Below are 16,127 nucleotides of genomic sequence, written 5' to 3' on the forward strand. Positions count from 1 at the left end.
TGTGTACTGTAGGTCAGGTTTTATGCAGTGCACAAGCCGGGTTGGTAATTTGTCCTTGACATCGTCTCCCACTCAGAAGAGGCAAACGGAGTGGGAGTAATACTTGGGAGAATGCCTGTCTCTCTTGTATGACATTTAGTATGTAATGGGTAAAGCGCTACACTTATCCATCTGCTGTTGCAGCACAAAGCGCTTGAATCACTGTGGTGTCTGTGTGAAATGTAGGACAATCAGAAATAAGTGTGGCACACCAGCTTAATCACTCTTAATTATACAGAAAGACACATATGCACCTCCATGCACCTTGCTCAGGGTCATTAACACCTGGGAGGACTGAAACCGAAATTGGATTTGGCTATATTGCTGAATTAATCTATTTGCATAAAGTGTGATGACACAATCTGAGAAGGATGACATTAAAGCTTAGCCAATGTCCTTCCAAATGTGTGCGTGAGTGTGTGTCTGTGTCTGTGTGCACATGTGTGTCTGTGTGTGTGTGTTTTCGCAGTGCAGGTGTGTGTGTGTGTGTGTGGCGGCAGGGAGTGAAGGTGGGGAGATGGCCAACCGTGGCCAATTGGTCCAAAGATTAAACCAGAATCAAAGTCGTGCGATTCATTTATCATCCCTATAAGCCATGGGACTTCAAACGCCATTGGCAATTAGACAGGAACTTCAAAGACGGTGGCCGGAAATCTGCATCAGTATGCAAATGCTAAAAAGGTGTTCCAGTGTGACTGTTGTGTGTTTGATCAGCAGCAGCAGAGCGGGGGAAGATGACACATTGGGAATGACTGACGACCTGGCTCCAGTGACACTTTTGATTGATGCATGGATGTCTGCCAACATTGACACTCAACTCCTAGCATCTGTGTAATAGATGACATATGTTGAGAACATAAAACAGCAACACCAACACAAATATCAAGAGTCCATGCAAGGATTATTTTTTTGGGCAGACAAATCCATATTTTATAGGCCAAAGAATCCAACGAATACATTGAAACCACTAGTATACCGTGGATACATGTTTATTTTAAGTTATCCTATTTTAATAACAAGTATTTAAAAACAGCAATAGGTTTAAAGCCGTTTAGGTCATGGCTGTGTTCATAATTACAAGGATGACATGGAGGTTTTAGTTTGTGCCAGTTGTGTCTCACAGGTTGATGATGGTGTTCCTTGGGTACATTGTCAGCGTCATCTCCAAAGAATCAGTATTCATGTCACAGCTGAATAAGTAGACACCTGGTATGCTTTTGTCTTGAGGAGGGGAGAGGAGCATGGACAATGCCGTCCAGGTAAGTAGGACCCTGTATCCTGGTTACCAGAATGCTTCGTTATAAACTGGGGGTGGCAGTCAAGGGATCAGGTTCACATTAGAGGTGTACCAGGAGATGAGAGGTTTTTATTTATTTTTTGTTACATTTTCCCAACTAGGCGGAGTTGAGTTGGAGATACAAACAATGAGAATGCATTTGTTCTAGTGCACCAGCAGATAATGCAGACGGTCGCGGAAGACACATGAGCCGTGAATGACGAACATGTTACCAAATAACAATAGGCCTGTAAGGCTAATACAGCCCATTCTTCACAGTTGATGTGAAGAAGAAATGTTCAATAAATATGATGATAGGAGCTTGTTGACATGAAAAGACGTGGCAATCAACTAGCAGGGACCCTTGCAGAGAGAACGTTCCCTGCTGGCACTGTCTTATTTTTAATAAGTCAGGGCGATCGTATATCCAATCTGTTTGAGTGCCTACAGAGCTGTGTAAATAAATGTGAGCGTTCAGCAACAGATTGCCAAGCAGCATCACATGAAAAATTGTCTCCCACACATTCGTTATCTAATTAGACCATTACCTTTTGTTTTTCATTATTTTTAATCTAATAAGCGGATGCGTTATCGTGTTATTTTTCTTCTACAGTGCAGGTAGTCTGTTGTTGTGTTCGCCCCATCTGTGGTCGGTGCTGTTCAATTTATAGGGTGAGAAAAGGTGTTTTCTACCCATCCATCTAGATGTGCTCAGGTGTTGTGAGTGTCCACTGCTGAGCCCTCTCAGCAGAATATGCTGTTCCAAAACCATGAACACCACAATTTAAGAAATAGACAGAAAGGCATATGAATAATGATAGCTACTACCAGTCGTATAGGTTGAACAAGGTGAGGTAAAATAAATCATCCAAAAAGCTAAATAAACCATTTAGGATAATTTATTTTATTCATATTTTATTAAATGCAAATACATTAAACGAGCTTTGTAAATTTCTTAAAGCAAAACATTGAATATTTTTTACAGTAAGCATGAATGTTCAATTCTCGATACTGAAAAGGCAGAGGAACTGTGTAATGATGTGAGAGACCAGCATGTTAACATGCTATTCATTAAGTCTCAAAGTAACCAATTAATTATTCCTCATCAATACTATTTGCCTGTACAGGCTGAGCACATTCATCATGGATCATATTTAATCTATCCAGTTTTTTTATTTTTATGTACAAATGTGGATCACACATGGAGATTTTGGGCACTGTCCTACATAGCAAAAGATTCACCAAGATCAACCAACCACCCAGTCGGCTTCAACCTATTGCAGCTGCCATTCATCAAAAAGGGACATTTCTTTCCTTATGTGTCAGCAAGGTGATAGCAAGATATGCCATGAGAAATGAACCCAGGGTGCAATCCATAAATCATTTCTTTTGACACACTTGCCTGATTTAGAGCCAATTATGAATGACAGGTGACGCGCACCATTCAGTGTCAAAGCCTGTGTGCCACAATGAGGCCAGTGCATGCGCCTCTGGAGGTGAGCCATCCATCCAGAGGCTTTGGCCTCTTACATACGTACCTACATCCGTACACCTGTCCGCCGCGACAGTGACTTTTGACGCGAGGCAAGCTGATAAGACTCTCCCCGCTCTCCACCCACACAGACACAAACCTTGGTAGCAACGCTAATTACGCATAGTTAACCACGATGATATAACAACCCTCAATTCAATTGTATTTCTTGTAATCCAGATAACGATATGCAATGTCTGAGTGTTTATGTTGCACTGCATACAATGTGATTGTGTAAAGAAGCCACAATTCCTAGACCCTAGGATGGTGGTTTGTAGTTCAGCAATGAACGGCAGCAATGTGTTCAATGCACTGCACGAACCTTGAAGACGAGTACCTTTCTCTATCGCGTATTAAATGGTTTTGAGCTCTTTTAAAAGTGGTATTGTTGATTTGACATGATTTACCTCTATGTTATAGGAAAACATGAGTAAGTATTACACTGGTTACGGTCAGATAGTCATTAAAATGACATCCTTTGTCATTTCCTTTACCACTTTTCCTTGACCTCCATGGAAAACACCTTGAGGTCAAGGAAAGATGTAAAGGAGGATTCATGAGGAAAAGACAACCATTGTGCTGAGGGAATCCGAATGCACTGACTCTAGGGTACACAATTATGTGATGTAATTCTGGATGACATCGCTATAAACAGCTATTGTTATGGACATGTATCTGCCACGGTGAAATGACAATGTTCCGAAGAACGACTACTAAACATGCAATTTAGATACTTTGCATTCTTACCCCGTTGGTTCATGCAGGCTGTTTAAAAATAGCAAGGTTGGAATTGATATAAATAAGGGAATATAGGCTCACATTCCTCTCCACTCATATATATTGACGTCAATCCTGCAAATGCATAGGATTTGTTTGGCTGGTAATGTCTCATTACAACAAACAGTGTTGCCAGACTATAAGCAATTTCCGATGCACTGCTACGTAAACACTTAATATTGGCATCAAGTTAAAATTATATTAACGATATTAATCTGCATTCCTCGTAGCTTTTCACTCAGGGCACAGTCGGAGCCCTTCATTTTCAAGACCCATCAACATGAAGGGAAAAATATAGTTCTTCCCACTCAAAACAAAAACAGCTAAAGCCTTCTCATAAAATTGGTTTAACTTGCAATTGTAGAGAGGACAAAAATATCAACCCCTGGGTCTAATTAGCTTTTAAGCCATCTCACCTGTCCCATTACACATAGACCAGAGCTCAGCTTATGTGACATGTGTTGATGACCTTCATTTCGCATTCACCACGAACAATGAAAGCTTGTCGGCTGCTTTTCACAGTGTCTCCCTGCTAAAAGCTGCACTTAGATGGATGGATAAGTTGATCAAAATCATGACGTTTCGGTTATATAACCCATTCCGAGGAACCCACTCCTCCTCTCGGTGTCTGTGCTTCTCGTCAATAAAACCATTAAGTACTGTAACGTTATGGCATAAATGGCAATTCATCCCCAGAAGAAGGACACGCATGTCAGCCCGAGCACTCCCACCACTTCCACACTTCTGCAAGTATTACCATGAGATCAACCCATATTGAACCGGCCCTATAAAACTGAGGATCAATCAACGGCCTTGACAAATATAATCACCTCTGACTAAAGATTTTTCCCGCTCTACTACAGGGGTGGGGCAGGACATGCTGCGACTCTCTCGGCGCTGATGTCATCTCCGAGCTCCGGCAGAGAAATATGTTAATTACCTCCTCACTCTTGTCAGAAACATAAAAAAAAACATCTCGCCTATATTGAGATAGATGTATATCTTTCAATCTCTTTCATCAGCACAGGGAAAGTTATCTGTCACCAGGCACACTGGTATAATAATAATAATAATAATAATAATAATAATAAATTGTATTTATAATGCACTTTATATTCAAGAATCTCAAAGTGCTTCAGAGAAAAAAAAAATACCAAAAAAACTATTAAAAAGGGGGAACCTCAAAGAAAGTTTAGCTAAATGCTCTTTTAAAGAGATGGGTTTTGAGGTTCCGTTTAAAAAGAGCTGTAGTCTGTGGAGCCCTCAGGTGGTCAGGGAGGGCGTTCCATAGTCTAGGGGCAGCAGCAGAAAAGGCCCGATCACCCATGGTGCACAGCTTTGTATGTCGGGTTTGGAGGGTGTGAGTGGATCCTGAACGAAGTGTACGTGAGTTTGTCGGGGGGGTGAGGAGTTCTGAAGGTAGAGGGGGGCAAGTCCGTGAAGGCACTGGTGGGTGAGGAGGGAGACCTTGTACTCAATTCTGAGTGAGACAGGGAGCCAGTGCAGTGATTTCAGGAGTGGGGTGATGTGGTCATGCTTGCGCACCCTCATCAGGACCCTGGCAGCACTGTTTTGAATGTATTGGAGCCTCTGGATGCATCTTGCCAGGGATCCCAATGAGGAGTGCATTGCAGTAGTCCAACCTGGAGGAGACAAAGGCATGGACGAGCTTCTCTGCATCAGCCAGGGTGAGTGATTGGCGGAGTTTGGCGATGTTCCTGAGGTGGTATAAAGCTGTCTTACAGAGGTGTTTGATGTGGGTGTCAAAATTAAGTTGTGGGTCCATTTTAACACCGAGGTTGGTGACGGATGTGGAAAGGGGGATGTTTTTGCCAGAGAAGGTGATATTGGTGATGGTGGGGGAGCGGAGCTGATGTGGCGTGCCAATAAGGATGGCTTCCGTTTTATGGCTGTTAAGTTGTAGGAAGTTGAGCTTCATCCACGCCTCTATCTCCTCCAGGCAGGTGGTCAGTGTGGATGTTGGCAGAGGGGCAGAAGAAGTGGGGGTTGTCCTGATGTAGAGCTGTGTATCATCAGCATAGCAGTGCTATGGTATGTGGTCGACAGCCATCCATTCATCTGGCAGAACGCCTATCCGTTGATTTATAAACGCTGGGCCGCAAATAGGCTTCCCTACGTCGCCGCCAGGTTTGTGCTCATCATTTCTTATCTCATGTGAGAGGAAGAAAGTAAAAAAAAAGAAAAGTGAAAGGTTCAAGTTTGGCTTGCGAAATATAAATGAAGGGATATGCTCAGCCTACAAAGGGTGTACAGATGTCCTCTCCACAGCAGAGAGACGGTAAGTGATGAGATCCCCCATCTGAGCTCAGTGCTAGGCCCGCACCCCCCGCTATCAGGGGATGCAACGAGGAACAGGGCTTAAAAGGGTGTGGTCGTGGTAAGGCATCGGATAGAGGGAGTTTAGGGGCTACTGTTGATTGCTAGGCCCACTTTTTTCGCATGTGTTGTTGCACCCCTTCACTGCGGCGGTAGCTTCTATATTTGAACAGAGGGGGGGTAAAGAGAGAGGGTTTAACAACAACAACCCTGTGTGATCTGCGGTGAGGATCCGTCGACTGTGAAATCTTGCACAAAAGGCTGGAAGAAGCTTCCACCGAATTTGCCTGACCTCAAACAAAGGAAATATTCACAGTCGACACACAAGAAGCGGAGGTTCCATTTCATGCTTGTATGCTTTACCGCCAAGTTGTCTGAGAAAACATATCGGCTCCTCACTTCCCCGCGCACCATTTAATTTTGGCTATTTTTATTTTTGGCTACAAATTTTCCAAAATAACCTCTCATGCATATGCTGATTGAAACATTGAAATCTGATCTCAAATGTCACGTTAGCTTTGGCACATGAAAATGTCTAATATTGGATGTCAAACATTTTTGTCAAACAACAAGTATTTCTTATTGATTTCAGACCCCAATGTCGCTGTGACTAATGCCCGCGTTTCCAGTGCAGGGTGCGGTAACGGTTCGGATCGCCTCAGTCCGGTAGGGAGGGGGCGGTATAGCCCAGCTCAGTTCCAAAGTCGCGTTTCCACCGCCGACAGTACCCTTGGTAGGCCGGATGTCGATCGCCGCGGCAGCTACGCAAACATCGTAAACAACGTCTTCCTCCCCAAGAATGCAGAGGAACGTCTCCACCTCCTTGTTCGTCCAAGCAAGCGTTTTACGTGACATGTTCATTGTAAAGAATAATACCTCGAGGCTACTGTTTGTTTGTTTTTATCCCCACGTCGCCGGGGTGTGTAGCTCGAATTTTCCGGCACCCCTTTCAGGCGTCTCAGTACCCCAACGGAGGAGTACTGAAGACGAGGGCAAAACGAGTACGGCTCAGTCCGGGTCACGCCCACTTTTGGCGGTGGAAACGCAATACGTACCTCACCTTGCGAACCGAACCGTACCGCACCCTGCAGTGGAAACGCGCCATAAGCAACAGCAGCTGGGCTTGTGCATCGTGACGTCGCATCTCAATGACCCCCTCCATTTGGAAGTATGGGAGCATAAGAATAGTAATAGTGTAATAGTGTGTTGGTTATTGTTCACTAATAAATCGTGAAATTATTTGTTGCAACATGCAGCAAAAAAAAAGGTTTGATTATCCTAGGATACGGTATATTGACCTTTATTAAGTATTGACAGTACTACAAAATGGCATCCTAACCCACAGAGAACCTATACATTCATTCGGCTGTACAACCCCTGTACCGCCTTGCACAATTCCTAAATCATTCATACTGCTTTTAAATAAAGATTAAAGGGGCACCGTCACGCTCAGCTATTTGCTAATATATGAGCGTACAGATCCACGAGCATGTTCCACCAAAACTAATGAATTAATTAATTGGTAACACTTAAAGGTCTGGCCAACAACAGAGGAGGAGAAACTGCCGGGCCAACCCCGCTGTGGGCTGTAGGATCTCGCAGAAAACCCTCAAACTGCCGACACAACATGAAGACTAAATTACAAAACCAAAGGCAGAAAAACACGGCTAGCAGTTCTCCTCGAAAATAAACAGAAAAGCAAACCAAAGGGCTGTAACACAAGGCAGGTCAGAGTGATCCAGACTGGGGGGGGTGGACTTATAAAGCCATGACACAGGTGAGACTGATCATCGTTAGTGCCGCTCCTCAGCCCGGCTCTGCTACACAGACCGGGGGTTAAAATAATATCCCTTTCTCCAGCTGATGTTGCAGATTGCGATTCTTTGCACGACTCGCGTAGGAAGCAGTACTCCCTTATATTAGAAGATAGCCAAGCGTGACGGTCCCCATTAAATAAGGTCTTTACCACGAAAACAAAACCCAGTTTATATTTGATGAGTCCGTTCCCACTTCCCCAAAATCAAGGTTGCCCCTGACAGTAGGCTGACTCCCCCTCGGCTGTAGGGAGAGAAAGATAGACGAACCACCCGTGTGCAGCAGCTTCTTATATCAGAAGTCCTCAGAGCAGAACCAAGAGGGAGAATATCTATTGAAGTCGGGGCGGGGGGGGGGTGAGGCAGGGGCGGAGGAGACGACTAGCGGCTCCAACAGGCCGACTCGGAGGCCGGCCGGACGGACACGGTAGAGGACCGCAAATGGAGGGGGTTCAGTGATGGTTCGGCAGGCTCTCTGCGGCTCCCCTGCTCAGCCAGCACAGCTGTAACTGAATATTACCCAGCACACTAGTGCTGCGGCTGCATGGCTAAAACCAATGGTCATTAGGCCTTTATAGCCGTGCTCGCTGCATAATGTAGACGCCCAGGGGTTGAGGGCAGCAGGGGCGAGGGCCCTGGGGACCGGGCATGATAAAGGGGCCGGAAAAAAAATAAAACTTTATAAAAAGATATCAAGGGGCCTGAGTCACACTGGCAAGGGCCCCTGGCCCTCTTTCCTTTCATGCCTACTGGTGCTATTTGGATATTTGTTATATAACGTAGGACCTACGTAGTGAGGAAAAACTAACTCTACAGGCGAACGTGATATATTTCTTAATTTGCTCTGCAGCACCAACGGTATACGAAGTCGGATTAGTTCAGTAGGTAGAGCAGCTGTCTTGTAACTGAAAGGTTGCTAGTGCGATCCCAAGCTCCTCCTAGCTGAGTGTTGATGTGTCCCTGAGCAAGACACTTAACCCTAACTGCTCCTGACGGGCTGGCTGTCGCCTTGCATGGTTGACTCTGCTGTCGGTGTGTCAATGTGTGTATTAACTGAAGTAAGTTGCATTGGATAAAAGCCTAATTGTATAAAAATCAATAATGCGCCGATGTATATTCTCTCAGATTTCCCTTGCCCGCTTTCAGTTGCACATTGATTTATCTATTAACTATCTTTACTATTGTCGATTTGACGAATCATATCGCAAAATATGTGTATATGTAATTGAAGCCTACCTAAATGCAGCATTTGCCATTATTAGGACATTTAGAGACGGTTTAATCGATCAATCTGAAAAAAATATAATAACTTGATTTATAAAATCAACAAAAAAGGACACACTAAAAGAACGACTCTACATTGCACATGTACCAGGAAAGGTATAGTATAGTGCACAGCATAGCGTGGTCTTCTATTTCGTTTCTCAATAAAGCAAAAAAGCCACAAAGCAGCCTCTCTCAGATGGCTTGGCGCAGAAGTGCACAGCAATTCAGCAGTGATTGGCCCCAACTCACAATATAAACCACTGGCTGATATGCAGACTCTCAACCCTTTTAGTATGCGTTACTGACTGGGCAGGCCTACCTTCCCCAGGTTGAACCAGCATGGTTGGGTTGATGGGAATGGAGGTTGAAGATGATGAGTTGTGTTTTAATTAAACACGACAACATAGATAGGAGTACCAATTTATATTCTCTTAGAACATTTCCCACAGCAAATCAATTTGACAACTAGGCAAATCCCATTTTCTCCGTAATACACCTCTTCTCGAGTAAAAAACACATATACCTGACCAACTCAGCCTTAAAGTAAAGTCTCTGAATCCCCCCCGCCTACCCCCGCTGTCCTCCCCACATCTATCCCCAAGAGCGGGAAAAACAGCACATGCAGGAGTCACATGGAGCCGGTTACTCGCAGAAAGAGAAGTATCTGTCAGCACCTTGATGTGCTGTCCGCTGTGGTTCACATGGTACCGCCTCGCCCCGAAGAGTGGACGGCCGTCTTGTGTTTCCCGCTCTTTGCTTTATCATCCCAAAATATCTGACACCACCCATACACAGTGAAGCCCTCTCGGACCTCTAAAACAACAGCCCCGCGGACTGCCTGGCCCCCTTAAAGGGACGCTCTGAGCAGTTGCAGTAGTCCTGTGTACTAAGCCAGGCTGGTGGACAACACAAGTGCTTGGCATGGTTGTGTGCATGTGACGCAAGTGTGTGTGTGTGTGTGTGTGTGTGTGTGTGTGTCTGTACACTTTCAACACGTGTGTGCATGTGCCACGTGTGTGTGTTTGTGCGTGTGAGACGTATGTGTGATGTACGTATGTATGTATCGATGTATGTATGCACAGTGTGTGTGTGTGTGTGTGTGTGTGTGTGTGTGCATGTGACACTTGCGTCTTGGCATGGTTGTTTGCATGTGACGCAAGTGTGTGTGGTGTGTGTGTGTGTGTGTGTGTGTGTGTGCGTGTGTGTGCGTGTGTGTGCGTGTGGTGGGTGTGTGTGGTGTGTGTGACGTATGTGTGACTTATGTGTGGTGTATATGTATGTATCTCAGCATCTAACATGTGTGTGTGTGCCTGCCTCCAGCACATGTTCAGGACGTGTAGAATTATGCCGTTGATGCTAATTCATGTAGCGGTGAACAGCGGGTGCCCAATACAGCGCACTGCCAGGATGTCAGGCGAAGACGCGGCGGGTTTATTCCCGGCTTCTCCCGCCGCCTTGCTGATCGCCACCCCGTCGGTCCTGGGAAAACCCAGACGTGGAGGCCCTGCTTGACGGTAATGCGTTTGCCTGTTATTTGCATATGTTATTTGCTGGGAACAAAAAAGGCCACAGGGATCACTGGTCACGCTGACTGGCTGTAAAAACAGAGAGGCGGTAAGTGGTAGCAGTGCTAATTGAGAGGGGTTGTGAGGCTAGCAGTGGGTTCGCTTTAGACATGGCTAGGTAAGCACTAAGCACACGGTCCTCTTGTCTCCGGAAGCATTCAACTGAACTCTATCACCTGCCTTGTTGGATTAGTTAAGTTATGGGGAAACGATGAACGCATGAGTCCTTGCTTTTAAAGACGTTACTCGATATACCTTGACGTTGTAGCCTTGGTTTGAATTGGTGAATTTGACTAAGTCAATGAGTAACATTGAAATGGGATGTCTGGTTAGGAAGGATCATTAGGTTAGGGTAGCATAAAAATAGGGACGGGAAATCGACAGGGGACGCCACGGAAGAGGGAACCGAAATAACAGATTTTGGCTAATTGGCCAAAGGCCATACACTACTGAAGCCCTTTCTGTCCTTCTCCGATCTTGAAACTCTTATAACATCCTTTCATTACATCAAGACTTCATTATTGTAAGTCATTATAGCAGGCCTGACCCACTCCACTCTCAAAAGACATTAGCTAGTTCAAAATGGCAGCAGCTAGATTATAAAGTGGCTCTAAGAAAACATGAAGCATATAACTCCTGTGTTGGTTAGACTGCAGCTGGTTACCTGCGAGAGCACAGGAGTACCAATTTGTAAATGGTACTTTTTTGTTTTCAAAGCCCTCAATGTTTTGGCACACTAGGTATAACAGATGACCTATTAATTCCGTACAGGCGCTCCAAGGTCACTTAGGTCTATCATACTCAGAATCTTCTCTGTATCCCCAATACACGCCTTAAGAACTAAGGGTGAGTAGAACCAGTTCTCTGCCCCTCAACTCTGGGAATACTCTAACCTTTACAGATGGTTAAGTAAAACGAGAATTATCCAGTTTGTACCCATCTTCCATCAAATAAAGAGTAATAAATCGAATAATGAGATAACCTGCTTTCCTCTATAGGAATTGAGTTGGGATTCACAGTTCCAACACATTCTTCTACCGTCCCTGCTATCCATTGCTAGGTGATGGAGGGGTGCCTCGATTAGAGTAACAGTTGGAGACTGCCATGACCTATAAAACAACTGATTATATAAAAACTAAAACAACTGATAGTTATTTTTGATTGTCCCTGAGAGGAAACGAGAAACAATAGTATGTGCCCTTAGCTATTGAGTTTTATTACCTTACAAAACCAAACACCTGGCTTTATACTGATTTCAGGTTCTAGTCAGTGTGGACATTGTATTTAACGTCACATTGAGGGTTGTTATGGGAAGATCTTAAAACCGTTCCCGAGCTAACAACCCCTGGCTGTTGGCATTTATGTTGTGCTCAACATCCCAGTACAAAATACACGTGTTTACATAATACAGTAAAAGGAAGGTCATAAACCATCGCATATACCCAAAGATACACAAATATCAACATTCGATTAAGCTAAATATGTGAAGACTAATGTGGTCTCTGTGTGACCATATAGGAACACCCTGATAGACTACCCAGCTAGAGCTAACATTCCTTGACCTTAGAGAAAAGGATCAGTTATTAATTGTAGCGGGAGCTGTGCGTTTGTATTGGCAATAACGAAAAATAACATAGGTAAGCGGCAACGGGGACAGGCTTTAATATAGCTTGAGCAACTTGTGCGTTCTGCATATATAACACTATGTGTGGTTCTCTTTTGTGGCATGACTCATCGAAGGCGGATAAACACAAACAGGCTGGATGTCAAATGTGGTGAAAATAATAAGTACAATGGGTGCAGGATAGACTAGTCATCCTTAATTCAATGGAATGGATATTATAGATATAGACATAGCCGTGTTGTTGTGAGATTAGCTTGTTTGGGCTTAATTTGGCACAAACTAGAAAGATGTTGCTAAGGCCCGGGGCCCGTAACGTTCCACCCTCTTGAAGATTCCCATTTTGTCAAACAATGAGAACAGGTCGCATCTTTTCCCCCGTGAGGTGGATAACATAGCTTGGAATGGAGATTTATTTATTTTTCTATTCCACCTCGCTCCGCCAGTCCAGCCTGACCGGTGTACCAAGGTGACTTATCAAATATCACAGCGCCCTCCCCTTTATAGAGCCTGGGCAATGTCGATAATACAGGTGAGGGTGAGTGACGCCTGGCTTCCAGCTTCCATTTAAACCAATTAAAGCTGTCCTTTTAAGAGGAACCCCCACACTCCCCACACATTCCCGGCGAGCAGTTTCTCGTGAAAATGTCGGTGACAATTGGGTTGCAGTTGTTTATTTGGCGGCAAGTGCCGAATGCACACAGAGGCCAGGTTACTCTTTCTGCGCTTGTATTCATAGATTCTCCCCCAGCAAAGGCTTCACTGTTATTATCTCTATTCAGTGTTACAATCCAAATGGCCGCCGTGCAGTGAAGCCCTTTCCCTTTTACTGCTCTGAGACACCTTCAAACATCACACAGCATCCTGTGAGTGGATGCAGACTCGGCACTCAACGGCTGGAGAAAGGTTAATCGTACCTCTTTGGTTTTTTAACATGTCCACGTGCACATGAACAATTGTAAACACACACACACACGCACAAGCACTCGCACACACACACACACACACACACACACACACACACACACACACACACACACACACACACACACACACACACAAGAAAAATAAATAGTCCATGTATGCATACACAATGTGGGCTCTGCTGGAGAACAAAACCATTGAGCATTGTTTTAATTGGGAGTCGGCGACTGGGAGAGCTCCAGCTTCCATCGTGTTCAAATATGAACCGAGCTCAGGATCTGATTGGATTTATTAGCAAGGGGGCGGCGATGGGTGGCTTGTCTCAAGTCTAATATGGCTGAATTTATTCTTATTAACCCGGTACCACCCCTGTTGCTATTGTATGCAAACAGTCAATTATTTTCAATTTGAACAAATTTCAACAATAAATGTAATCTTGAAAACATAGTAAGAAGGGCTCACCTTGCAGCGATCAAAACCAGTGTCATTGTCAGAATATAACATATATTTTGACCAAATCACATCAATATAAACAAAGCAGACTTGGTTGATAAACTACAGCTCTATCACAAACCCTCTCTCTTTACCATCTCTATTGATACAACTGATTATTTTTTGTGCTTTTACAAGTTTAATGGGTTTAATAAGCCTTCTCACATATGGTGTGTATCTTAAAGGAGTAAAGATAGGTAGATGTTTGTCCATTTTTCGCAGTAACTACCAAAGTCTGTCAGTTTGAAGCCCAATTGGTATTTTCAGAAAAAAGAAATCACCATGGTTAAAAAAAACACATAACCCTAAATGATACACATAACCCGGATGGAGGGAGGGGGAAGGAGGGAGAGAGAGAGAGAGAGAGAGAGAGAGAGGGAGGGCGAACGGGGGAGAGAGAGAGTCACTTGCTGTGGCAGGCGTGACTCGCCAAAATAGTCGCAGCAGTGAATAAGCAATCGATTTGGCTGGTAGGAGGTCGGGAACTCGAGCTGAAATTGGGCATTAAAATGACACACTCCATTGCTCTTGCTCGCTAGATTCCTGCTCATGTCTAGGAGGGAATCCATGAGACTGCATGATTAATACTCACAATCAAGCAGAGACACTGGAATCACACACATACACAGTACACACACACACACACACACACACACACACACACACACACACACACACACACACACACACACACACACACACACACACACACACACACACACACACACAGGGCCTGTCAGACACAATTATTGTGAGAGCTCCACACAGAATCAAATCATGTAATTGGAAGGCTGGAGATGAACCGGACTGGCCTTGTGGGTTTATACAGCCTTTAGGCAACATGAAACGTTGGGATCAAAAGGCGATAGTGAAACTAAAACAAAACAAAGAAAATGAGATGAAAGCTTACCAGCCATGTTAAACCCAATCCAAAAAATTGGATGGACAGGACAAGTTAAAAGTCTGTCCAATGTTTCCAAATGGTCTTCGTGAAAGGACCTGCGTGCAGCGAGAGCTTAAACGTGAAAAGCGCTCGGACCGCTTACCATTGATCAAGAGAGGCTGCACTCAACGCCATCACATGTTCATCCATCCCAGCTTCAGCGGGGAAGAATAAAAGCAATCTGCTCCCAAACAGTCATCAGGGTTCTGAGAGCAATCTTTGCCAAAAAAAATAAATAATAACGACTGAACTTTCCACCCTTCAGTAGTCTTACCGCTCCTGCGGTCTGGGCTAAGAAGCGCTAGCCTGCCACTGGGTCTCCTCAACCGCTGAGTGAGAATTGAAAGTGATGGAGCACAGGATGTTGGAGCTCAAAATAACCATAACCAATCAAACATTGTAGGGGGGTGTGGTCCCCCCCCCCCCTTCTGTTGTGTAGTTTGTAATTCCTCAAAGTCCGGAAGGGAATATAGACTCCCACCCAATACATCAACTTGAGGAATAAAAGGAAATCAATGGACTGAAATTACGTGCGATTGCAAAGTATTTGATGTAACCTCCCTTTCTGAGGATTAATGCACACCTTTCGAAATCTTTACAACATAGTTAGAGGCGCAATTATGCTGTTCATCACGTTAAGTACTATGTCAATAATTGTATTGTCGTCTATTAATGTGCTATAACATGTATTTACTGTATTCCGATATCTTGTGCAAGCCACATACTATAAGCTTTATAGGCTGACAGTGCCACACTCTTTTGCATTACCTAGTCCAGCCGGCCCAAACTGCACTGAAGAAATACATTTCACATAGTCTTTGCCCATGCACGAAGGCCCACTAATGCATGTTTTTGTCATAAATATGGCCGCAGTGTCCGCTTCGTGAATAGTAGGGCTGTTCTACGTACCGGCCTTAAGGCATAGTTTGATTACCGCGCGTGTGTTTCCCCTGCTTCTGCTTATCTCACCCAATACACAAACCTAATTTCCCTTTGCCTTCTTGGTGATGGATTATGTTTCTCGCTGAGTATGGAGATAATCTATTATGTTGAGTTTTTTCTTTTCAATACACCCCCAAAGAAGAATGTTCCTCTCGTCACAATGGGCACAATAATAACCATTTAGTCACTGGTATCGCTAAACAAACACAGAAATGCCCAGTCAAGCATACAAACGAGCACACATACAAACCGACCCATCATCTTGATGCCTCCAATGTCCGCACAAAGAATGACGTTGCGACTCCAGACTTCTGAATTGGAATCTACTGAATCAGTGACAGTCAAGCACTCTATTATTATGAGCTCATTCATAATACACAGCCTACTGTGCTGCCAGGAGAGCCGAGAGGGGCTATGCCCCAGGGTACGAGGTAGCCTAGCTTCTCACTTCAGGGATTGAATGGTAATGGGGGATTGTGGGGTTATGAAATGCCCCCATGTCTTGCCTGTGTGCTGCTGTACCAATCAGGAGAGGACTAAGACATGGACACCAGAGCTAGCTGTCTTCCAAGTCCATCAACCTCTTTTTGCACATCTTGT

Source organism: Gadus chalcogrammus, chromosome 20, assembly GCF_026213295.1.
Source record: "Gadus chalcogrammus isolate NIFS_2021 chromosome 20, NIFS_Gcha_1.0, whole genome shotgun sequence".
Taxonomy (NCBI): Eukaryota; Metazoa; Chordata; class Actinopteri; order Gadiformes; family Gadidae; genus Gadus; species Gadus chalcogrammus.